General features: G+C 44.8%; 1 protein-coding gene across 1 annotated transcript in view; it reads right to left on the minus strand.

Moving 5' to 3' along the window:
* LOC134612892 (interleukin-6 receptor subunit beta-like) overlaps positions 1–26,228 on the minus strand; it is a 545,043-nt gene that overhangs the window by 145,020 nt on the left and 373,795 nt on the right. The gene's annotated exons all lie outside the window — the stretch shown is intronic.

A 26,228-nucleotide genomic window follows, 5' to 3' on the forward strand; every position in this document is an offset into this window, starting at 1 on the left:
CAGTGCAGGTGGAAAAAGTATGTGAACCCCTAGACTAATGACATCTCCAAGAGCTAATTGGAGTGAGATGTCAGCCAACTGGAGTCCAATCAATGAGATGAGATTGGAGGTGTTGGTTACAGCTGCCCTGCCCTATAAAAAACACACACCAGTTCTGGGTTTGCTTTTCAGAAGAAGCATTGCCTGATGTGAATGATGCCTCGCACAAAAGCGCTTTTAGAAGACTTACGATTAAGAATTGTTGACTTGCATAAAGCTGGAAAGGGTTATAAAAGTATCGCCAAAAGCCTTGCTGTTCATCAGTCCATGGTAAGACAAATTGTCTATAAATGGAGAAAGTTCAGCACTGCTGCTACTCTCCCTAGGAGTGGCCGTCCTGTAAAGATGAGTGCAAGAGCACAGTGCAGACGGCTCAATGAGGTGAAGAAGAATCCTAGAGTGTCAGCTAAAGACTTACAAAAGTCACTGGCAAATGCTACCATCCCTGTTAGCGAATCTACAATACGTAAAACACTAAACAAGAATGTATTTCATGGGAGGATACCACAGAGGAAGCCACTGCTGTCCAAACAAAACATTGCTGCACGTTTACAGTTTGCACAAGAGCACCTGGATGTTCCACAGCAGTACTGGCAAAATATTCTGTGGACAGATGAAACCAAAGTTGAGTTGTTTGGAAGAAACACACAACACTATGTGTGGTGAAAAAGAGGCACAGCACACAAACATCAAAACCTCATCCAAACTGTGAAGTATGGTGATGGGGTGTAAGGAAACCTAGTATATTTAATCCTCATTCGGTAGTTTCCTCCCGAACCGCCAGAGCATCAGTGAATATAGCTCTCGGTAGATGAAATAGACGAAATCCATCCGAATCCAAATAACTTTATAAGATAATTCCCTTAATAAAGCATACGAATCCCCAAACATCAATCGAAGCCAAGAAGAAGGGTACAACAGAACTGGCTTTAATGACCACACACAGGCTTTTATGCAAGTCCCCATGCATGGGGACATCCCACAGAGAGGGACACAGTATAACCAATCAGTTACAGTAAAAACGTAAAACACACCCAGCACAAACATACAATTCCCTCCCCTAGTCCTGGAGATAATCAAGTCTGATAAAGTAATAACTTGATTATCTCCAGGCAGAAAAATTAAAAATTTTCCCAACATTCAGAACACCCCTTTATACCCGGGGTATCCCCACAAATATGTCCCCTGATAGCCCTGATCTGGGTGACCAACATATTCAAATTTCACCCAGATCGGTTCAGGGGTTCTCAAAAAGTGTGGAAGTCCTTTGTGACCAGCTAACCGTGAACTGGCTGCCCAAAACAGTTCCAGGAGTTTGGGTGGTTTTGCCGGTCTATTCAGTAAAACGGTAAAAACTGAACAATTCCACAAATGGACTCCTCTGGCTCTTAGCAGCGATTGTTCCCCTCATTCGAATGCACAAAAGTACCGAATAGCGAGGGGGCGTGGCTAACCGCCGAGCAAGATGGACGTCTGAATCTCTGCTCCGGCACGAGGGCTCCACTGAATTGCGATAATCAATGAGCTGAAACCTATATATTACATAAAACCTGATGGCTTCATCTAAAGCGAGGAAAGCTGCAATCAAAGCAGAAAAATTGAACTTTTTCGGCCAAAAAACCTCCTCTACAGCAGAGACTATGCGGACGGCGGAACACGAGGGCGCGGAGGATACCACCCCAAGCCCGACGCCAACAAGGCCGGAGTATCCTAAGCCTATGGATTACTTAACTCAAAGCACTTTCGAGCAGGCAATGGAAGCAATGGCAGCAAGACTGATCTCCACATGGCAGTCAACGGCTGACCAGATAAAGAAGGAGGGGAGGGACCTAACAACTAGAACCTCCGTAGTTGAAAATCAATGCCAAGAACTAGCCTCCACGCAATCCGCAGTTTCAAAGCACCTACAGGCGCTGAGCTGCAAAGTGGAGATCATGGAAATACGCATGGCGGACCACGATGATAGAGCTCGAAGGAACAATCTACGACTCCGAGGAGTACCCGAATCAATCCTCCAAGACGACCTGCAAGCGCACGCACGAGGTCTCATGAAGGCCTATGCCCCGGACATACCTGCGGACATGCTCCTGATAGACAGGATCCACAGGGTGGCGAAGCCTAAAAACCTACCTGACTCCATCCCACGCGACGTCCTCCTCAGAGCTCACTATTTCCACATTAAGGAGCTGGTCCTCCGCTCATACCGCAGTAGGGATGCCCCGCACGAAGACTTTCCATCGGTGCGCCTCATGGCGGATATCTCATCAGCTACACTGCGCCGGAGGAAGGACTACACCCAGATCACCACCACACTCCGCAACAAAGGCATACGTTACAGGTGGGGCTTCCCCACGAAGCTGATTCTGTCCAGACAAGGGAAAACGTTTGTTATATCATCCCCAGAAGAAGGTCAGCAATGCCTGGAAAAGTGGGGCCTACTGAGGGAGCCCCCTGAAGACGCTTACTCCACCGACCGCAGTTTACACCGACCAACGAACATGAACTGACATACCTCTCTGGAAGCGCTAAAAGCGCTTACCGCAAGTATCATTGACTAAACAAATGTGTTCTTTGCAAATAGATTGCTACTTAAATGTATATGCATACTGTTTATATGCCACGTGTATAGCATGTCCTCCTTACTAATATGTATTTACCGACTCCCCAGCGCCCCTGCGAGCACCTAAACCCGTCCGACCCTCCTAGGTTGGGACTGCTGCCGCAGGGGGGCTGACTAGACGACATGCCTGCGATAGATCGAGCCGCCCGCTCTAGACCATTCCCTAGGCCCGAGGTAATTGTTGCTTAATAACGATAACGAGAGCCAGGAGCTCAGTAAAGAGATCCCAAATGGGGGCTGCCCATGCACCGCTAAGGGCACATACCCCGTCTTAAGTTGCAAAGCTAAACCCTTGGGCGCGAGAAGATCAATGTCTCATAAGTCCACTGTAATCTATGATGACCAGAGATGCCGCAGGCCAGCAGGCTTACACTAAGGCTAGGGAGGCCGGGTATAGTCAGGTTATCCGAAAGAATAGGACATACCAGATTCACTTAATCTATAATGTTGAAGAACATACTGTTGCTCACTTACCTCTTTGCAAAGTTGTTTACTGTTATATTCTACTGTTGTTATGTTATACTATTAGGTTCATCTTACCACTTTAAGACATATGGTTTCAGCTCCGCATCAAAACACAAATTGGAGCCCGCTAGCCACGTACTTGGAAGCTCTAGCTCCTCAACCCCACGGCGCGACTAGCGCGCCAGACCATACGGTCTCTGTACATAGTACCCGTGTTACTATAACACCCCAACCCCGCTCACACCACCACCACTACTTCCCCGACACCACAGTCACACGAAAGAGCCAGTCAACACTGCTGAACTCACAAACAAACCCCTCACACGCCACAACAAGTACCACCGAACATGATAATCTATTCACATAACACCAAAGGCCTTAACACGCCATATAAACGACGCATGCTACTAGATGATATAAAGAGAATTAAAGCAGACGTGGTCTGCGTCCAAGAAACGCACTTCGTAACCAATAGGGTCCCTAACTTTGCCCGCAGAGAATACCCTACGCAATACCATGCGACTCACACCTCCAAATCCAGAGGAGTTTCTATACTACTCCACAACTCCCTAACGGTAGAAACACTACGAGTCAAAAAGGACACCCAAGGAAGATACATCATCTTACACTGTAGAATTAATGACCACCCATACATCCTAGCATGCTTGTATAGCCCCAACGACCACCAACGCAACTTTCTCCATAAGGTCCTCAATAAACTACCAAACGACACAAATGATCCCAAAATCCTGTGTGGGGACTATAATCATACGATGGATACCCGTCTGGACTCGACCACCCCAAGCACCTCAGACAAACACCTTAAATTAGGCCCGAACAATAAAGCATTTGCAAAACTCATCCACGAAAATAGCTTGTATGACGTCTGGAGAACGAGGCACCCCACGGACAGAAACTACACATTCTTCTCACAAGTACACAAAACATACTCAAGAATAGATCATATACTAGCCTCTGGTAACATGCTTCCCCGTATAGAAGACTGCTCTATAGGAAACATAGTGTGGTCTGACCATGCCCCACTGACAATGACACTAAACTCCAATTACCTGCACCGAGGTAAACCACCATTGCGCCTCAACGAGTCCCTCCTCCTCGACAAAGACTTCACAGCATCAATGGCGTCTGAATTAAAAAACTACTTCGAGACTAATGACAACCCGGAGACCTCAATATTCTCCATATGGCAGGCCCACAAAACGGTCATAAGGGGCTATCTCATCAGTCGAGCATCGTATCTAAAACGCAAACGTGAAAAGGAACACTTGGATCTCCTACGAAAACTAAGAGACACCACCTCTGCCCACATATTGCACCCCACTGAGGCTCAAGCAAAAGACATAGAAGACATCACCGATCAAATCAACACATTAACATTCCAAAAAACGTCCCATATCTTAGCAAAACTGAAACTGAGAACGTACACTCAAGGTAACAGGGCAGGGAAGCTGTTAGCCAACCTACTTAAAAAACAACAGACTAACTCTAAAATACCACATCTGATTACAGCTGCAGGTGACAAAATACTTAACTCGCAAGACATTAATGACTGTATGGCAGATTACTACCATTCCCTCTATAACCTCAAAACAGACCCCAACCTGCATCAACCGACCTCTAGGGAAATCGATGACTTTCTCAAAACGGTAGAACTCCCAACACTTTCCACCGCCCAAAGGGATGACATACAACACCAGATCACTACACAGGAAATCATAGATACTATCAATTCACTCCCACCAGGAAAATCCCCTGGCCCAGACGGACTAACCAATACGTATTACAAACAATTCGCACCAATCTTAGCACCCTACCTGCAAAAGGTATACCACTATGCCATACAAACAGGGCAACTACCACAAGAGATGCTGATGGCCCATGTCGCCACTCTTCCCAAACCAGGGAAACCCCCGAACAGGAGCCAAAACCTTCGCCCTATTTCCCTACTAAACACGGACATTAAAATCATAGCAAAAATCTTCTCCAACAGGCTAGCGCACATCATACCCTCCCTAATTCAGGAGGACCAGGTGGGGTTTGTCGGGGGCAGACAGGGAACAGACGGCACTAGAAAAACCCTAGACTTGCTTTATGTGATACAAGAGAGCAGAAACCCCAGTGTCCTGCTGTCCCTAGACGCTGAAAAAGCCTTCGATAGGCTCCACTGGCCCTTCCTGAAAGCGGTACTTCAAAAATTCGAATTCCCACCACAGTTCCTAGCGATCATTCAAGCACTATACTCCTCACCAACAGCCAGGGTGGTAAATGGTGGATTTGCATCAAAACCGTTTAATATTTCCAACGGATCTAGACAGGGCTGCCCACTCTCCCCACTACTATATATATTGGCACTTGAACCCCTCACACAACTAATAAGAAACGACCCGAATATTCATGGAATAAAATCCAAAGGCCAAGAATATAAACTATCACTCTTTGCGGATGATATCTTGTTCACATTGGAGCAGCCGCACATATCTCTGCCCAACTTCCACAACATTCTATCCCGCTTCAGTGCATGTTCATACTACAAGCTAAATGTCTCCAAAACCCTAGCCCTAGGCATTCACATCCCAAAACCAGCATTGACAGCTCTCCAGGAGAACTTTAAATATGACTGGAGACATGACCATATTAAATTCCTTGGAATTTACTTTACCCCTTCGACCAATACCCTATTCAAAGCGAACTACACCAAACTACACACAGAAATTAAAGTTCTGTTACACAGCTGGAAGGGGAAGTATATATCGTGGACAGGCAGGATAGCATCAGTAAAAATGGTGATCATGCCAAAAATCCAATACTTATTCCGCTCACTCCCACTCAAACTTACCAAAACCTACCTAAGGGACCTGCAACGTAGTATAAACCGGTTTATATGGGACCACAAAAAGCCAAGAGTGGCTATGACCACAATGTACAAGCCCCATGACCAGGGCGGAATGGGTCTCCCAGACATAGAGAAATACTACAGAGCAGCCAACATAACTCCAATTATTGCAGCATCACACCGACAGACCCCCTTGACTTGGGAAGAACTGGAGAAGAATCATGCCAAAGGAATCTCCCTTCCAGCGCTAGCATGGCTGCCGAACAGCCTCAGACCTAAACCATCAGAATTACTGCCTCCTACCAAACTAACCCTCTCAGTATGGGATGACTACTGCCGAAAGAGAGGGGTAACAAAGCCCTTTTTACCAGCGACCCCGATTGAAACAATTCGACAACTTATTCCAGACTTTAATCACAAACTCTGGCAGAGACATGGCATGTACACACTATCACAAATATTACAAGGGAACCACCTCAAGTCCCTTACGGATCTACGCGAAGAATACAAGTTAACCAACACAGCGACCTTCTCCTATATCCAGCTGCAATCATGGATCACTCTCCACAGACCACAAAAAACCACAACACCGCCGGACCCACAATGGTCTAAATTAATACAAATATGCACCAAAGCTAAACCGCCAACGAAACTCATCTCACAGATCTATGCTTCCGCAAACTCAAAAGCTCCAGTAACACTGACCTCCTTTCAAACGGCATGGGAACAGGACATTGGTCATAAACTCACACAAGATCAATGGAGAACCATATTTCAAGCCAACAAGAAACTCACCCTCTGCACAACACACATAGAACTCTCCCGCAAAATACTGTACAGATGGTACCTAGTCCCAACCATACTCAAACACAGCTACCCGAAGACAACAGATGTATGCTGGCGATGTCAACAAGACCGAGGTACCTTACTGCATATATGGTGGCAATGCCCGTCATTGCTACAATATTGGACACAAGTCCTAGAATTAATATCGAGATGTACCAAACTGCGCATCTCCCCCATGCCAGAAACATTCCTACTATTACTACTACCTCCAACACAGCACATACACACCAAATATCTACTGTACCACATCTGTATAGCGGCCCTTGCAGCTATTAGTAGAAATTGGAAACAATCTAAAGCCCCAACGATCACTCAATGCATCACAGCTGTAGAAACATCCAAGGCATATGAAATAATGGCACGGAAATCCAGCAGGACGAATCCCTACTGGACCGAAGCATGGAATCTTTGGGACCGAAACAAGCCACCAAACCCACATTGAAACACTGACAACGGCACCCTCTCAAAATGAAAGACCTCCACGATAGGAGGCAACCTAACTATATACATGCTGGCTCACACACACACACCACATACACGCATCAGACACACATAGCACCTACACTGCGACTACACACATTTACGTGATACAACAGCATACTGCATCTACGACTACACTACCCCACGTGCTTCACACATTTACTCCCCCATAACCCGACCCTATAAACCTCAACATGCCCACCACCGATAATGGGGAATGCCCTACACCCACATTCCACACCAGCTCGATCCACACAAAGAAACAAGGAAATACGGGATGGCTCACTTTAATAAGAATTTGATTATAACCAATGGCAGCCCCCGAACGAGCTACTAGACAGCACCTGTATACACCTGGGCAGGCAGCTCACATTATTGGAAATGCTGAGTATGGATATGTGCATAACCCCCTTGTCTCCCTCTTGCCTTCTGTACCCTCCTACCCTTAAGTATAACATTACTGAAATATTGCGTATGAATATATACTTAACCCTCGTTCCCGTTTTGCCTTCTGTATCCCTTACCCTTGACGGCAAAATAAAAATTGTCAAATTCAAAAAAAAAAAGTACCGAATAGCGCTCTTCTAGCTATTCTGGAAATATAGATCCAGCGTTCGTTTGTTTGAGACCGGTGTTCGGGAAGTCAAGTGTCTGATTTTAGTTCCAGACATTCGACGACCAAGTCCCGAGGCCTTTGTTCGCCTGAAAAAAGATGGCCGCGGTTTTCTCAGCAACGTGGTGTTTGGTAATACGAACACTGGCCGCACAGATAGAGGGTTCAATTGAAGCAGTCTTTGAAGTTTAATGAACCAGGGGGGTGGTCTTTGTTCGGTAGTTAAATCTACCGAATGAATAGGGAAGAAATATTGTATATAAAGAGTGATTTCTTCACATGGGGGCATCACGGTTTGGGTCTGCTTTGCTACGTCAGGGCCTGGACGGATTGCCATCATCGAAGGAAAAATGAATTCCCAAGTTTATCAAGACATTTTGCAGGAGAACTTAAGGCCATCTGTCTACCAGCTGAAGCTCAACAGAAGATGGGTGTTGCAACGGGACAATGACCCAAAGCATAGAAGTAAATCAACAACAGAATGGCTTAAACAGAAGAAAATACGCTTTCTGAAGTGGCCCAGTCAGAGTCCTGACCTCAACCTGATTGAGATGCTGTGGCATGACCTCAAGAAAGCGATTCACACCAGACATCCCAAGAATATTGCTGAACTGAAACAGTTCTGTAAAGAGGAATGGTCAAGAATTACTCCTGACCGTTGTACACGTCTGATCTGCAACTACAGGAAACTTTGGTTGAAGTTATTGCTGCCAAAGGAGTTTCAACCAGTTATTAAGTCCAAGGGTTCACATACTTTTTTCACCTGCACTGTGAATGTTTACATGGTGTGTTCAATAAAAACATGGCGACATTTAATTCTTTGTGTGTTATTAGTTTAAGCAGACTGTGATTGTCTATTGTTGTGACTTAGATGATGATCAGATCACATTTTATGACCAATTCATGCAGAAATCCATATCATTCCAAAGGGTTCCCATACTTTTTCTTGCAACTGTATACAAACCGCAAACACTTGAACGTTCCAAGTGGTCAGCTGGGTGGCCGCTGTTCGTGTGGGCGAACACGAGGTGGCGACCATCTTGTTTTGGCGAATGCTGCCAGCAGCGTTTTGCCATCGAATGCATGGAACTATTATCGGACACTCTACGACCCGAACGCCGCTGATACTTCCATTCTTACCTGCGTTGGTGCATATTCATCCGACGAAAGCAGCGTTCACTGAAACTAAACTACCAAACAAGAGGCACGCAACTAGTTTTCCCATGAACTGTTACTGTTGGTGTTATTTTCATAGTTTATTTTCCCGAAAGAGACCAACCGCACAACCTGAATCTATGGAACTATTTTGGGCAAGAGCCTCGTGTGCGGTTTGGGTGATTTTTGGATATGTTGCTCACCCAGATCTTTTTATGGGGTTTATGTGAGTGTTTGTCTGTAAATTATGTTCTTTTTCCCCTGGAGATAATTGAGTTGATACAGTACTTGACTCAATTATCTCCCATGCAGAGGGGAGGGATTGTATGCTATGTGTGGGAGTGTCATGCATTGAGACACTGTTGTTATTGATCTGTGACTTTGTCAAACAGTCTTCCATCAGGTCCAGGTGGGAGTACCCCTTGCATGGGGATTGTCATAAAAGGCTGAGTGTGGCACCATTAAAATAAGTTCACTTTACCCTCAACACGCAGCCTCATTTCGTGATTGTAGGGAACAGCTATAACCACTAGCTCTTCTAAGAGCTCCCTTTGAGTTGCTCTATGGGAGAAGGGCCTGAGGGCCCTTGATGTCATTTGGGAGCACTGGGAGGGGGATACGGAACATGAGGGGACCCCCATCGTGTCATATGTATTGGAACTCCAGGACCGCATGGAAAAGCTAGCTAAGATGGTAAAGGAGAACCTCCAGGCGGCCCAAGGGAGACAGAAAAGGTGGTACGCTCAGTGTGCCCGACAGCGTACTTTCCAGATGGGACAAAAAGTCCTGGTACTAAAACCTGTCAAGCAGGATGAACTACAGGTGGCATGGCAAGGCCCTTACCGAGTGGTGGAGCAACTATGCAACACCACCTATGTAATTGCCAGTTGTACTGACAAAAGAATCCAGAAAGCATTTCATGTCAATATGGTAAAGAATGTCAGGAGAGGCAGGAAAAAAATAGCCGCTGTATGCGTCCCAGCCACAGACGATCCTGACAGTCTTCCCTAACCCGACTTACAAGAGAAGAATTTGCAAAGTGACCTCCTCAGTCAGGTGAAACTAGGAGACCAATCTAAAAAAGGGTCAGTAAGTGGGAACAAAAGTGCATAATTCAGTGCAGGCTAGCCACTCCGAAATTAGGGATCACTCCTACATACAAGGTTCAACCCACACATCCCCTCCCCTCAGATAAACAGTTAACATAATTATACTGTACACATTTTTACCCAAGTTCTGGATGTACCCCAAAAACAGGGGATACACCTTTAAATCCAACACCGTTTGATAGCTCTTATTCAGGGGGACAACATATCCAAAAATCAGTTCATTCGGATAAACGGTTCGGGAGTTATAGGGTTCCAAAGATTTGACCGACCGCACAGACCAACTAGCCGAAAACAGTTCCATAGGTTTTGGCCTTGCGGTCGGTCCCCGTTCGTACGGTGAAAGGATATGAAATTCGTGCCATCCAGTCGAATCTCGGTGGTCGCTAGAATCCCCATAGTCTATTCAGTCTTTATACCGAACGGCGGAACGTTCGGTAGTTTCAGTACGAATTTACAGAGGTCGGGAGGACACATCAGTGTTCGCCTGTTTGCATATCCGTTTTTAGTTTCACGCGACCAAAGGCAAACACCTCTGTTCGTGGTCAAGATGGCCGCAAACACGTGTAAAGTCCCGAAATGGCGGCCACCCAGACACTGAGACAAAGGGGATGTTAAAAGACACGAACGGTTTTTAATACCGAATCTCAGCAAGGCAGTTACACATTTTCCAGGTGTCCATAGTCTCTGTACAGCCCAATTAAAGAGCCAGAGACAGCATAATAAAAATCCATTAAGCCCAGATATTGTTTTTAAAGTGCAATATGTCCCGGGACCATAGTCGCAGGGCAGGAGGTTAGCGATAAGCCCTCTCCAATGTCCAGTGGCAAAAGGCAGTTTGTCACACCGATATACCGCAACAGAGCCTTCACGCCAGGCATGAGACCTAACGACTTCAGGGGCCTAGAATGAGCTGGCCTCCAGAAGGTTCACCAGCTGTAGATTGACAACACAATAATCCCCCAGAACTGCAAACTAGGGCAACCTTAACCCCAGCTGACTTCTTCAGATATCTCCAACTCAGAAACTATGCAGCCCAAGAGACGGTGAAAACTGCCGCTAATACCAAGCCGAACTTTTTCGAACGGATCTGCCTTGCAGAACAATACCAGCGGGGCATGATCACCCAACTGTACTCCCACCTCTGTTCCACCACTCAGGAATGGGGCAACCTACACTACACCGACAAATGGGAAACCGACTTGGGGGAAACCCTAGAGGGCATCGACTGGCAAGACATTTGGGAGGCCAACACCAAAACCTCCATCTGTGTCACAATGCAGGAACAGGCATATAAAACAATGTTCCAATTGTATCACATGAAAAAAACACCTACCGATCTCTGCTGGCGTAACTGCGGAGAAAAAGGGACCTACACCCACATGTGGTGGCACTGCCCCACAATTAAGCTTTTTTGGACAGACATCCAAACACTGATATCCCAAATACTTAGCAGACTGTTAGACCTAAACCCTTGGACATTCCTGCTAGCCAAGCCCCTTGACAACTGGTCCAGACCAGAACAACAATTACTTAACAAAATAGCGCTGGCAGCCAGAAGAGCCCAATCCTGGCTACAACCCGCCCCCCCCCCCCCCCCCCAATGACCACGGTACTCAACAAAATCAAAGAATGTCACCTCATGGACACAAATTGACGGCGCAAATCAGAGGCACCACAAAAACATACACTAAGACATGGGAACCATGGGAAAACTACATCGACAAAACATAAATCAGAGCACTGAACAAAGGACATGATACTCAAAAGACGAACAAGACGGGCCCCCCCTTTCTGTCTACTACCACCCCCCTCTCCTCGTTCTCTTCGTTTTTACAACTAGGCCGGGACAACCGGTATCCTGGCCTATGGTGCAACACACTACAGCCACCAAGACAAGATGGCAATCTAAGCGAACTGTTACAATGAGTTAACTATGTTTTCAGTTACAATACACAATACACAGTTACAATTTCTTCTCTACTGTTACTACTAATTATATTACCTATAAAACCACTGACAGGTGGAGAATAAGTACAAATTTTATTCATGATGTGAAATAAGCTCTGCATGCAATGTTCGACTCAAAAGCATGTTTCCATGCTCAAACTATGCATAGGCTTTTGCATAAGCTGTGATATGTGATTTCCTCTGTTATTACAAAATAAAGAATTGTAAAAAAAAAAAAGTCAAGCCGGGTCTGCCGGAGTGTCCCACATGGAGGGAGCATTGTAACAGATACCCCTGTTCCTAGGGGATTATTTTTCTTGACTTGATCGGTATACTGAACAGATTTCCCATTCTGATTCGTATACCGAATAAAATACCGAACCCCGGGACCACCCAGAGCAGTGTGTCGCTAGACCAACTTGACCTCATTAACACTTCTACAAACCGTAAACAATTGAACGTTCCAGGTGGCCGCCGTTCTTATGGGCGAACACAAGGAGGCGGCTACCTTGTTTTGGCGAACACTTCCAGCGGTGTTTGATCGGCGAGCGTATGGAACTATTATCGGACACTCTACGACCCGAACACCGCTGAGACTTCCATACTTATCTAGGTTGGTGTATATTCATCTAATGAAAGCGGCGTTCGGTGAAACCAAACTACCAAACAAGAGGCACATGACTAGTTTTCCCACAAACTGTTACTGTTGGTATTATTTTCGTATTTTATGTACCCGAAAGAGACCGACCGCACAACCTAAATTTATGGAACTATTTTTCTCCACTTGAGAAAGCCCTAACGGGAGACATGCGTTGTGGAAATTTTAACTAACTGTATTTTAATAAAGGTATTTTGGCCACTTTCTTTGTTGTGAGTTAGCCATTTTAGCTTTTTTTTTACCATTTTTATTATTTTACTACCTGGCATCTGAGTTTTACTTGTTCCAGAGAGATACTACTCCAAAGCATCCTTGGTGGGGATTATACCACTTACGCCGTATCAATGAGCAGTACGTCTGCCCAATTAAATGTGAGTAACCATTTGGTATTTTTATACACTCTCCTGGTTTTATCACAGTGAGCACTATTGTTTTTTTATGTTACATATGGTCCCCATCTGACGAGATATCTACTTACAACACTCCCTCACGTATCCCATAAGTGGGGATTATACCACTGTATGCTGTTAATACTAGAGCTAGTTGTAGCTCCGAAAAACGTGAATAGAACCATATAGACCTTTTTTATTGGCTGCTACCTATTTGGCTTTTATTGTACTTTTAGATTTTCTATTCTCTTTCATACAAATCCCACGAACCCCTTGATCCCACTACTCTATAGACGTCTCTACCTCAGATAGAACTGTGATTGTTCTCTCATCCCAAGCTTTTACTGGACTCTTTTTTGACTGTTCTTTATGTATGTGTATATGTATATACACATATACATATATACATAGCAGAAATGATCGACTCCAAGGACTTTATAGAGATTTTGAAATAAAATGTAACTTTTATTCAATCCATTTAAAAAGTCAACGTTTCAGCTCCCACATGGAGCTTTCATCAGGACAAAACATAACTTACAAGTGCAGACACAAAGAAATATATACCCCCAATCCCTCAAAATAATTTACTTTAATTGTGTACTCACCTAGCCATGAGACAGCTTGCCCTGCATTAGAAAGTAATGTATCTCTGAGTGTGGTGGCTGTGTGTGCAAGGCCCAGAAAAGGGGTGGGGCTACGGGTTACTTAGTAACAATCCAACTGGACTGATTGCTTTCCACCTTGTGGCCTAGTAGCTACAATCATGATTGAGCTCAGGATAAAATAGGAGTGGATACAGAGTCTAGAATGTTTCAGAAATGAATCTGTCTGTGTTTATATATTTTAAACAGTATAACAGGCTGGAAGGGCCATCAGGAATCCAAAATCTGTTATCATACTGTAAATTCACTCTTTGAGTGCTGGAGCAGTTCATCCAATGCAGCACTGAAAGGGTGTATCTGTTCCTTTGTAACTGAGGAAAGAGCTGGACTATAAGTCTACTCTTAAACTCTCTATGCTTATAGCAAATAGGGTGGGCATATCTCATGGTTCGGATCTAAAAAACACATTTAATATAGACATACATGATCTTTTAAAAATAAATAAATAAAAAACAACAGCTCAAAGCAGGAGATGTTACCATGTTAATACATTGATTATGCATGGGGCACTAAAGCTTAATAAATACAAACAAAGTGACCAGTGTTGCATTGCATGGTGTCCCCTGCATAGTTATTTATGATTATATACCAGGTGTGACCTAAGTAGTGCTATCTCTTGGGTACATAGCACACAACATTGGAGTGTGGTGGTCTAGTAGGGTATTTAACCCCTAGATTTTATTAAAGGACACGGAGGCTCATATTATGCTTATCTCTTTCTTTATTATACCTCAGCAGCAAAGAGAAGGTATAAGATATTCATAGAAAAAAAAAAACTCAATAAGAACAGGTTCTCAAAGGGTTAACATAACATTCCACCCTTAACCAATAGGAACAGTCCTCTTGTCCATAACCACCCATGTGACCTTTCCTCTCCCTCTTTCTTTGCTGCTGCCTCAGCTAAGTAACACCTAATTTTCTTCTCTCTAGTCAGAGGAATTTTATTGCTTATTTGCTTGAATTTATGTACTGTTTATGTATTTTTCCACAGTTTTCCTCCTTAGGTATACCCCTTTAAACCAGCGTGTCCACACGCTTTGGGGTTTTTCTTCACTCAGCGGTTTACCGCCTCAGGCGGTAAACCCACCCCCTCCCTCTCTGCTCCGGGTAGTTTATTACCCGTTCCATATCCCATCCTTCCCCCCTGAGCGCTCTCCGCGACCGTCTTCTCCGGCGCGAGCGTTTCGCGGCCGGTAAACGCTCGCGCACGCGCACTGGCAGCCGCACAGAGCGACAGCCATTACCACTAACGGCTGACAGGATTTTCCCGCCTTTTTCCCGACGCCCCCCTGTGATCTGAGGGGCGGGCGGGAGTACGCGGATTGGCTGCTGGCTGGGACTTGCAGCTTACCAGTGCTCCCTTACGGCCATTCCGGAGGGAACACTCGGTAAGCTAACAGTCTTTTGCTTGTGCCTTGTCCTATCACTCCCAGCCAGCCACATTATCAGAATTCCGTGTATATATATATACAGTTTGAGTGTACATTCACAATAGTTACACATACACTCTGTGGTTATTCAGTTGCTTGTGCAAACTGAATATTACACAATTTTCTCTCACTCCCTTCAGCCTATTTATCTAGCATGCTGAACCCCAGAGCCCAGGAGACTGGCACTCCTACTACTGCCAGCAAGAACACCAAGCTCCAGGTGTCCCCTGCCACGCGCCCACTCTCATCACAGAGAGAGGACGCGGCCTCCATGGAGCAGCTGAACTCGGAGGAGTTCCATACGCTCCTGGACGCGACCATGGCCAAGTCGGTCACACAGGCCATATACACGGCTATGGGGGCAATGTCAGACAACCTGACACAATCCATTAGTAACGCCATCCTGGCGTCTAATACCAACCCTAGCGGCCTCCACCCCAAGGCCCAAGATGACAAGCCTGCTTCCCTCACCGGTCGCAAGGCCACTGAAAAGACCCACCACGTGGGCAGACGAACCTCCAAAACACATATGACGGACAGGTTGCGCCCTGTCACTAATGAGGACGTGGGGCCCCCACGTAAACGAGCCTCCCACCGGGCAAAAACGGTGAGGAAATGGAAACGGGCTAAGGCCCAAACTGAGACATCCGACTCTGATTCGGAACTGGAGGAGGTACTGAACGAGTCTGAAGAAATAGACTCTTTTGAATCGGAGAACTCCTCTCCGGAGCGCAGCCTGGCAGCAAACCCTACCAACACGGGTAAGGCGGCTAAGGATGACTCCATCATCCTGGACCCTCAGGGCGAGCCCCTCTTTAACCCGGACGACCTACAACATCCTAGGTCTACCGAATGGTTTCCGGCTGACCATGTGGCCCAGTATATTGCGGCCAGGATTAGGAAACCCCTGGATAAAAATACCAGGAACAAGCTAAGGGCAGAATGTCCACGCCCGACGGTCCCTGATATGGCCTGTGCCACACCAGAAGTGGACCCAAAAATCGCCCAATTCCTGGGCAAAGCTGGCTGGAAGGCCAAAAAGGGTTTGGATTATTCGCTGCGCCACTGCCAGGACAAGGTGCTTAACTCCTTGGGCCCCAGCGCAAAAATCTTCGACATGGTCGAAGCGGCACTTTCAGGTGACACACCTGTAGACCTCCTGGCTATTCGAGAATGGGCACAGCGCTCTATTTGCCTCATCGGCAATTCCAACGCTGCACTAAGCACAGAGAGGCGAAAGGCGATCCTCATGAAGATCGACCCGAAACTGGTCAACATGGCCATATCTGAGCCTGGCACACAGGCAAAAGGCCTCCTTTTTGGAGACAATTTTGTGAAAGAGTTGGGTACCTATGTGAGCACATTTACAGCCCTGGACAAGGCGCAAACAAATCTCAAACGAGTGTTCTCACCAAAGGTTTTTGGGGGGGCTGGCAGACATCGGGGCCGTCTGTCCAGCCGCTCTTCACGGGGCTCCTACCGGGGCTACCGAGGCCCCACTACATCCAGGTTCCCACAGACAGAAGCCAGGAATCCTACACCCTTCTTTCCTGTCAGGGGCAGATCATGTCAGTCCAGAGGACACAGAGGTGCCACATACGGCCGACGGCCTTATGGTAAGTACTCTTCCCCTACCTTATTCTGGTATAACACATGTGGGAGGCAGATTATCCCAATTTTTCGGGGCATGGCAAAGACTCACGTCCGATGCCTGGATCCTCAACACAGTGCTAGGGTACCACATAGAGTTTGTGCAAATCCCGATACAATACACTATACCAAGACGGATGGTGTTTGCCCCCCAAGACAGGGAACTAGTGTCGAAGGAAATCGAAACACTGACGGAGAAGGGCGCGATCTACCAGGTCGCGCCTCACTCCCCAGGCTTCCTGAGCAACCTGTTCTTGGTTCCCAAAAAGGGCGGCGGCGTGAGGCCGGTGATCAACCTACGCCCTCTCAATACATTCGTACGATACCACCACTTCAAAATGGAAGGGATCCATTGCCTACGAGACCTTCTCCGGCTGGGGGATTGGATGGTCAAACTGGACCTCCAAGATGCCTACCTCACCATCCCCATCGCAGAGGAGTGTCACCATCTCCTCCAGTTTCTATGGAACCATCAGACATGGAGGTTCCGCTGCCTACCATTTGGCCTCTCGTCAGCACCATGGTGCTTTACAAAACTGCTAAAACCGGTAGTGGCACTGCTGCGCAGCAGAGGGGTGCGCATGATCATATATTTGGACGATATGCTGATCATGGCGCAGGATGCCCTTATACTTCAACAACATCTATCCTGGGCACTATCCCTCCTTCACAACCTGGGATTCCTAATCAACTGGGAGAAATCGGTTTTAATCCCCTCCCAGTCCATGGAATTCCTAGGATTCACTATAGAGGCAGTCCAAGGGACCCTAAGCCTACCACCTTCAAAGATCAAGACTATCAAGAAGGAGATTCGCAGAACGCTGGCTCGTCCAACGCTCACCGTGAGACAACTAGCCAGAATAATCGGACTCCTCTCAGCCTCCATACAGGCAATCTTCCCGGGCCCCCTACATTACAGAGCCCTGCAGAGACTGAAAACAGCACAACTACAATCGGGTCACTCCTATTCAGACTCCGTGCCACTCGATCGCACAGCCAAAGAGGAGCTCAGGTGGTGGCTCCAGCACATGGAAGCATGGAATGGCAGAGCAATCTTCGGCACCACCCCAGATTGCATAATAGAATCCGATGCCAGCACGCGGGGCTGGGGAGCGCGTTGTGGTCCTATCTCCACAGGAGGAAGATGGTCCCAACCGGAAAAGGCACTACACATCAACAGCCTGGAACTTATGGCAGGCTCTTTCGCGCTGAAGAGCCTCCTGGGCCCCAAAACGCACTGCTCCATAATTCTGCGGATGGACAACATATCAGCAGTCCAATACATCAACCGCCTCGGCGGCACCAGATCCAAAATCCTGGCAGACTTAGCCACAGACTTCTGGCAATTTTGCTTGGAACGCAACATATCAGTTCAAGCCGAATACATTCCGGGACTCTCGAACACCGTAGCAGACTGGAACTCCAGATACCTACGGGATGCCAGCGATTGGCACCTGAACCGCGCAACGTTCTTAAAACTTCAGACATTATGGGGCCCGATGTACATGGACCTGTTTGCGTCGAGATTGAATACTCAACTTCCGAAATTCTTCAGTTGGAGACCGGACTCAGAAGCAGTAGCTACGGATGCATTCCTCCATCCATGGCCGGTCAGAAGACTATACGCTTTCCCTCCATTCGCTCTACTGGCACGAACATTGGTACACCTCGACCGCTCGCGGTCATCCATGGCCCTCATAACACCATTCTGGACAACACAGCCTTGGTTCCCTTCACTCATGGAGATGTCCATAGATGTTCCCAGATTGCTACCAGAGCATCCACACCTCCTTTCGGATCCCGAAGGGAATCCACATCCACTGGTGATGCAGGGTCAACTCAAATTGCTAGCGTGGCTCCTCTCAGGGGACCCTGGGTCATACCAGATGTTCCACAGACGACTCTCGAACTATTGGCGGGAGCCTGGGCTCCAGGAACACGGAGATCCTACAGTACGGCCTGGAACGCCTGGAGTGGTTGGTGCATGGAACAACAAGTGGATCCTGTATGTGCCTCTGTGAATTATATGTTACGTTTCCTCACACTCCTATACGACCAAGGCCTGGCGTATCGGACGATCAACGTTTACAGATCAGCGATCTCCGCTGGACACAAAGGCTGGGAAGGATCCCCAGCGGGCAAACACCTACTGGTGTGCAGACTCCTACGTGGGGTTCGATTTTCCAGACCCCCACAACCCCGATACACATCAGTGTGGGACGTGAACCTAGTCTTAAACTTATTAGAAAGATGGCCACAGAACTCTTCTCTCACACTGAAACAACTATCAGCAAAACTGTCCATGCTCTTCTGCCTGATCTCATGCAAACGAGTTTCGGATGTTCGGGCACTAGACGTTGATGCACGCTCGTTCACCCCAACGGGAGTAACATTCAACATATCCAGACGTACCAAAACAACGATTTCATCAATATCATACCCAGCATTCCCTCATAACGTAAACCTATGTCCAATAGCCTGCCTGAAGGAATATGAAAAACGGACACAGGCATTTAGAAATCCGAGACACCACGAACTGTTTTTGTCCATCAACACGCCACACCAACCAGTATCCTCGGTAACAATAGCCCGATGGGTGAAGTGGATAATGACCACCGCTAATATAGACACGTCCATATATGGCGCACACTCCACCAGGGGAGCTATGGCGTCCAAAGCGTTCACTTTGGGATGCAGGTTGGAAGACCTATTGCGGACAGCGGATTGGTCCCGTGAGTCCACCTTTAAGGATTACTATTTTCACCCTACAGACCACATATCATCGACAGTCATTGCACAGCTTTGAACTAGCATAATATGAGCCTCCGTGTCCTTTAATAAAATTACCAGATTTTACTAATTACATGACGTAAAGTCATGATTTTATAAAGGACACGGAGGCGAATATTCGCCCACCCGGTAAGTATGTCATTTCAACAATTGTAAGACAGAATTGTATGCCCACCCGATATATCCTGACATTGCAGGTAAGGTTGAGTTTGTCTAAATACGAGTCGATTATGTACCATAAGTTTTATTACATACCATAGCACATACAACAGGCAAGTTAATCTGTACAGATAACGAATACATAGAGTTAAACAATACCAATGTGGCAAACAGTTGCGAGACCATATTTTACCACCTCTTTTCTCTATCCCATTTCAGCTTGAAGATCTAATATCGAAACCTTCAGATGACCAGTTGTCAGCACAGTTCAAACGGATAACTTCTACAGTTCAGTTGCATAGAAGAGTTCGTTACAAGGGATAAAGTTTCCAAATTGTTCTTCTCAAGTTATGATGATCCAGCTTCGGCATGACCAAAGAAAGAGGGAGAGGAAAGGTCACATGGGTGGTTATGGACAAGAGGACTGTTCCTATTGGTTAAGGGTGGAATGTTATGTTAACCCTTTGAGAACCTGTTCTTATTGAGTTTTTTTTTTCTATGAATATCTTATACCTTCTCTTTGCTGCTGAGGTATAATAAAGAAAGAGATAAGCATAATATTCGCCTCCGTGTCCTTTATAAAATCATGACTTTACGTCATGTAATTAGTAAAATCTGGTAATTATTAGTATGTGTAATAGCCTATTTACCATGCATGGCACAAGCAATGGAATGATATGCAATATATGCAGGGGAGCATAAATCAAATTATAGCAACAAGACAATCTATACACTTTGCTGTATAACCAAATATGCTTAGTATTATTGGGTTAAATTAAACAGTGTATTTAACTCCTATAGGGAAACAAAAAAAATGTACTATAGAAATATAGATAATGTGTACTTCTCATTCAAGCCTCTGGGATATACTGTGTCCAAAGTTTTTATCCAGAACGTTTCACATTGTAAGAGAAGTTTACTTCGATTACCCACACATCGGAGGGGGGGGGGGGGGGGTATATGGTTTATAGTCATAAACTTCAGAGTAGGTAACATGTGGCCATGGGCTAGGTGAGTACACAATTAAGGTAAATTATTTTGAGGGATTGGGGGTACATATTTCTTTGTGTCTGCACTTGTAAGTTATGTTTTGTCCTGATGAAAGCTCCATGTGGGAGCTGAAACTTTGACTTTTTAAATGGATTGAATAAAAGTTAAATTTTATTTGAAAATCTCTATAAAGTCCTTGGAGTGCGGTCTTTTCTGCTATGTCTACATGATCCTTGCCAGACCAGCACCGGGCACCACAGGATTACAACAGGAGTGCAAGCCCTCGCTTTTTATATATAACGGCACCCCGGGCATAAAAGGGGTTAAACGCCGTTTAGGAGATATTCCCTTCCAGATATACAGGCAGCTACTGTAGACACCAATCCACTGAACTGGAGAAGCATATGAATGCTCTCAAACATATGAATGCTATAAACAGCCGAATAGGAAAAAACATACGAAAGGTTTACACTTCTAGCAGTCGAACTGGAACAGCATACAATAAATCCCCCCACGAACGAGACAAAGCTCCGTGTTCAGGGTCAAGCAGTGATCAGACAGAGCTGTGGGTTTATTGTTCTTATATACACATTCTTACACATTAGTACCACCCACAGGGTTTGGGAAAATAACCAATAAACACGTACAATACACTCAGACACTCCCACACAAAATCATCCCCTCTGCCTGTGATACAATTACCTTACACCATGGGTTAATGTAATTATCACAGGCAAAGAAATACAGTTTTTCCACATTATTCATAACTTTAAAAGTATACATCACATTCACATTTTCAGAATCAGCATACTCAAAATACAAACATATGTCAAAATCATCCAAATTGGTCCATTGGTTCAAAAGATAGATCAAAGTCCTTTGTGACCAAATGAAGCATGGCTTTTCTACCCAAAACCAGTTCCACAGAGTAATCCAATTATCTCCAAGGACAGAGGCAAAACTCCATTAAGCACAAGGCAGTAAAAAGACAGTAAAATACAATAAAATACACAAGGTTACATTTATTACATAAAATACAGACATGCAACATATCCCCAGATAGCTTAGGTCTGAGCTCACATTATTACTGAATGGCGCTCAGACCACACACATACAGTTCAATTGCCATGGAGCCAAAGTCTTTTTTTTTTGTAAATCTGATTATTATTTATTTGCGATTTCTCATAACATATAGTAGGATTCGCAGATCCTTACATTTACACAACAATCGTAGGTCAATAAAATAAGCAACAAGCAGTTCAATTGAGAATCCCAGGCCAATTTAGGGATGGGACTCGCAGGTTCGGTTCCGATACCATGAGTATGTGTAGATGGATGGTTTCCTCCTTTATTAGGGTTCATACAATTGCATGGGGATTGTCATACAAGGCCAAGTGTGGCACTATTAAAATCAGTTCACTTTACCCTCAACACGCAGCCTCGTCTCGTGATTGTAGGGAACAGCTATAACAACTAGCTCTTCTAAGAGCGGTCCAGCTATACCGGATTCATGGTCTGCTTGGAGATTTCTTTAGGATTACTGCAGCGCTACTCACACTAGGGGAGAAGGACGTCTGTGGCGTTGAACACCCCTCATCTCATGGGGTGACCGCCACAGCAACTTTCCTGGAAAGATTCACCACAACAAAAATGTTGTAATACTTTATTGTATCCACACAAAAGTAAATAGGTAGCAACCACAACATAGTGCAAATACACATAGCAGCACATAGCCTCATAAGCGGTTCAAACATGTGACCCCAACTTAATTGTGTACCAATATAGGTTAGAGCTACTCCAGATGGGCCATGTAACATGGATACAAAAATAAAACTTGTGTGCTGTTCAACTCGACAAATACTGTAATATATATGCTATTGTAAACTGAAACGCTCACCTACTGTAAATGACAATACCATGCAAAATTAAAAATAAATAAATAGGTAGCAAATCAAGCACAGGAAAGGTCAGTCAGTTTCATAAGAGACTTGCTTCCTTGTAGGATTAATACCATCAAGCAAGTGGGGAATTGTTAAAACATTCTTATGTCCTTTGTGATTACCACAATTTCCTGCCATGGTCTTACAGCTCTATCCAGACAGAGTCACACCCTTTCACTACTTGGAGACACTTTTGATAGTCATACAAGGGAGTCAGTTCAGTAAAACATCTGTTCTTTATTAAACAGAACAGTTTTATAATAACACACAATAAAGGGAAGTCTAAGGGAGTAGCATTAATTACCAATCACATATTGACAACTACTAACAGAATGGACAACTTTTGCATACATCATGGTATGAGCATGTAACAATCATTGATATAAAACTTATCTAGGTGGCATTACTGTGTGGAGACTTCTTAGAATAGGAGGATGTAGGGGTAGTGTTTTCATAACATAGGAGAGAACAAAGATGGTCATGTGTCTATGACTGTCAGGGTGGCGGTCCTATGCCCGGAACCCAGACACAGTGTCCAGGCAACGGAGCAGGACCGGGACCCAGTATGCCTGATGTTCAGAGTAGGAGTCACAGTGTGGAGGAGGATTAGCAGGGTCTGGTGCAGGGTAACCGCACGCACCCTGGTGTTGAGCACCAGCATTTGTGCAGCCACATACCAAGACCCTGAATAAGCTTAAGCGGATACCAGGAACTAGGAGCTTGGAAATTAAGCAGACCTCCCAGGAGCTGAATAGGGAGGCTCTGCAGCAAGATTGTATCCAGTACTAGAAACAAGGCAAGACTAGAGATAGGCACCAAACAAGGAAACAAGACAAAACTAGGAGAATCCAGAACCAGAGAAGGATAGTAAGCTAAACCCAGAACATATACACAAGACATGAGGAAAGCATGAACATAACATGGGCATGACTAGACAGGACTGTACATGGACTGGATATACAAACTAAAACAAGACAAGATAACATAGGCAAAACAAGAGGATAAATAACTAAGTACTACATATGAAAATCATGGGGATTTAGTCACACTATATGATCATACATTGCATAAGCCTGCCAACAACACCAATGTACCCCATATCTGGCAGGTCCTACACTGCCTAATGTATGCTAAAACAACCAAAAGACATATATAGCACTTACTTGCAAGAAAGGGCAGAAGCCTTGAGGAGCTGCCTGCAGGAACACTGAAACAGAGTGAATGATGGAAAACAAACGGGTGTGGCAACATAAAACAAACATTTAAATGAAACCTGGAGACTGGGAATCCCAGGGATGGATTACAGGAATGAACCCAGAAATCCCAGCATAAAGAAAACCAGACATAGAATAGAAAACCAAAAACCAAGAAAAACTAAACAAGAATTGTAACAAGAGTACTGGATACTAGAAGCCAAGGCCAGACATCTCCACAGAACAGAGCAGGACGTGACAATGACCATGTGTCTAAGACTATGTACATGAAGTTCTGGCATGGTCAGGTGCAAAACTATGTATATGACGTCATTGCAATGTACAAGGATGTTAGTCTTATGATTCACCAGAGCAGAAATTACCCCTATCAGGTATATCACTAGAGAGTCATTTGCGAAGAAAGAGATCCTAAGTTTGTAGATGCAAACTTAAAGTCTCTTGGGAAACCCACAGCCATTTCCAATGCTTAATCATTTTTATTTTTGTGTGGAAATAATAAAGAATTACATGATCTATTCTGGTAATGGTGAGTCATTACAGAAAAGTTGCTGCACACATCTATGATCCATCGCACACAAGGGGTTGATTTTCCCTGGGCTTAATAGTAAAGAATAGTGCTTAATCCCTTCATATGTTGTGACTGAGATTTCATTTGTGTTTTTAAATTATTTATATGTATTTTACTTGTATATTTCTAGGTAATAAGTATTTGTAACTCAGTGGTTGTACATAAGCAAGGTATATTTTTAGATATGTTTGTGCTCCATATTTGTTATTGTATTGATGTTTTTATTTATTTATATGCCAGCATTCTTTATGGTTGCTGAACTTTAACTGAATATACTTGAACTTTAATAATATTTTTGCACATTGTAAATGCATTTAAAGAATGTTACTATTTAATCTGATTGCACATTCAAATATATTTAATTATCAAACCATTTCCATCACCTGGTTTTGGAGTAGTTGTATGAAACAATCTGGATGTGGAAGTGATATTTATCTTTTTAATACATATTTGTTGTGTTTTTATTTTTTTATTTTTTTACATGTCTTGGGCAGGCAATGGTCCACCAGTTCACAACTTCATTTCAGTTTCTTTGTGCCCTCTGCTGTGCATGATTTCCAGCCAGGAAGGAAGCAGCCCAGTAATAGAGATATAGGAAATGATAAAATAGGACACTATCTCTGCACTGATTCCACTCCCAGTCAACTCCTATCTAAGGAGACTGGGGATAGAGCGCAATGAAAAAAAGATCCAGGACTATAGGGCACCACATATCAATGCCCCTAGTTTACACAACGACAAAATAGGCATGTATCACCCCCTGTAAAAGTTAGAATATTATTTCTACTGCAATTTAAAAAAACAATGATTATTCAAAAACTTATTTTGTGTCTTCAAGAAAGTGCATTTTCAAATTGGTTTTGCTTTTGGTATAGAATTAACTAACTCATGCAAGATATTGGTATTTGCACTATTATTATATGCCCTGCTGTGTTCATCAGTCTGAGAGTGAGAGTGGTGAGAGTGTGTACCGCAGGTAAAGAAAAGCAGGGTTATTTACTGAAGTAAGAATTCAAAGTGTATCCAATGTGAATTTCCAATTTAAGGACAGAGTAACCACACTGAAAGCACAGCAGACTTTTTCAGTTTGTCTATTTAGGCCTTAAATGAATAGTTCACTCTGAATTCCATAATTGTGAATAACTCTGATGGTGTGTTTTACTTTCTGGTACTAGATACACATGATGATCCAACTTAAAACAAAATAACTATAACAGAAAAAGAAAACCACTTTATTTAACCCCTTAAAGGACCACTATAGGCACCCAGACCACTTCAGCTTAATGAAGTGATCTGGGTGCCAGGTCCAGCTAGGATTAACCCTTTTTTTCTATAAACATAGCAGTTTCAGAGAAACTGCTATGTTTATAGTAGGGTTAATCCAGCCTCTAGTGGCTGTCTCATTGACAGCCGCTAGAAGGCTTCCACGCTTCTCACTGTGAAAATCACAGTGAGAAGACGCCAGCGTCCATAGGAAAGCATTGTGAATGCTCCTGCCGCACATGTGCATTCAGCCGAGGAGGAGGAGAGTAGGCGGAGAAGAGGAGGAGAGTCCCCCGCCCGGCACTGGAGAAAGAGGTAAGTTTAAGCCCTTCCTCACCCTGGAGCCCGGCGGGAGGGGGACCCTGAGGGGGGCACCCTCAGGGCACT

This window comes from Pelobates fuscus, chromosome 5 (genome assembly GCF_036172605.1).
Source record: "Pelobates fuscus isolate aPelFus1 chromosome 5, aPelFus1.pri, whole genome shotgun sequence".
In the NCBI taxonomy this organism is placed as follows: Eukaryota; Metazoa; Chordata; class Amphibia; order Anura; family Pelobatidae; genus Pelobates; species Pelobates fuscus.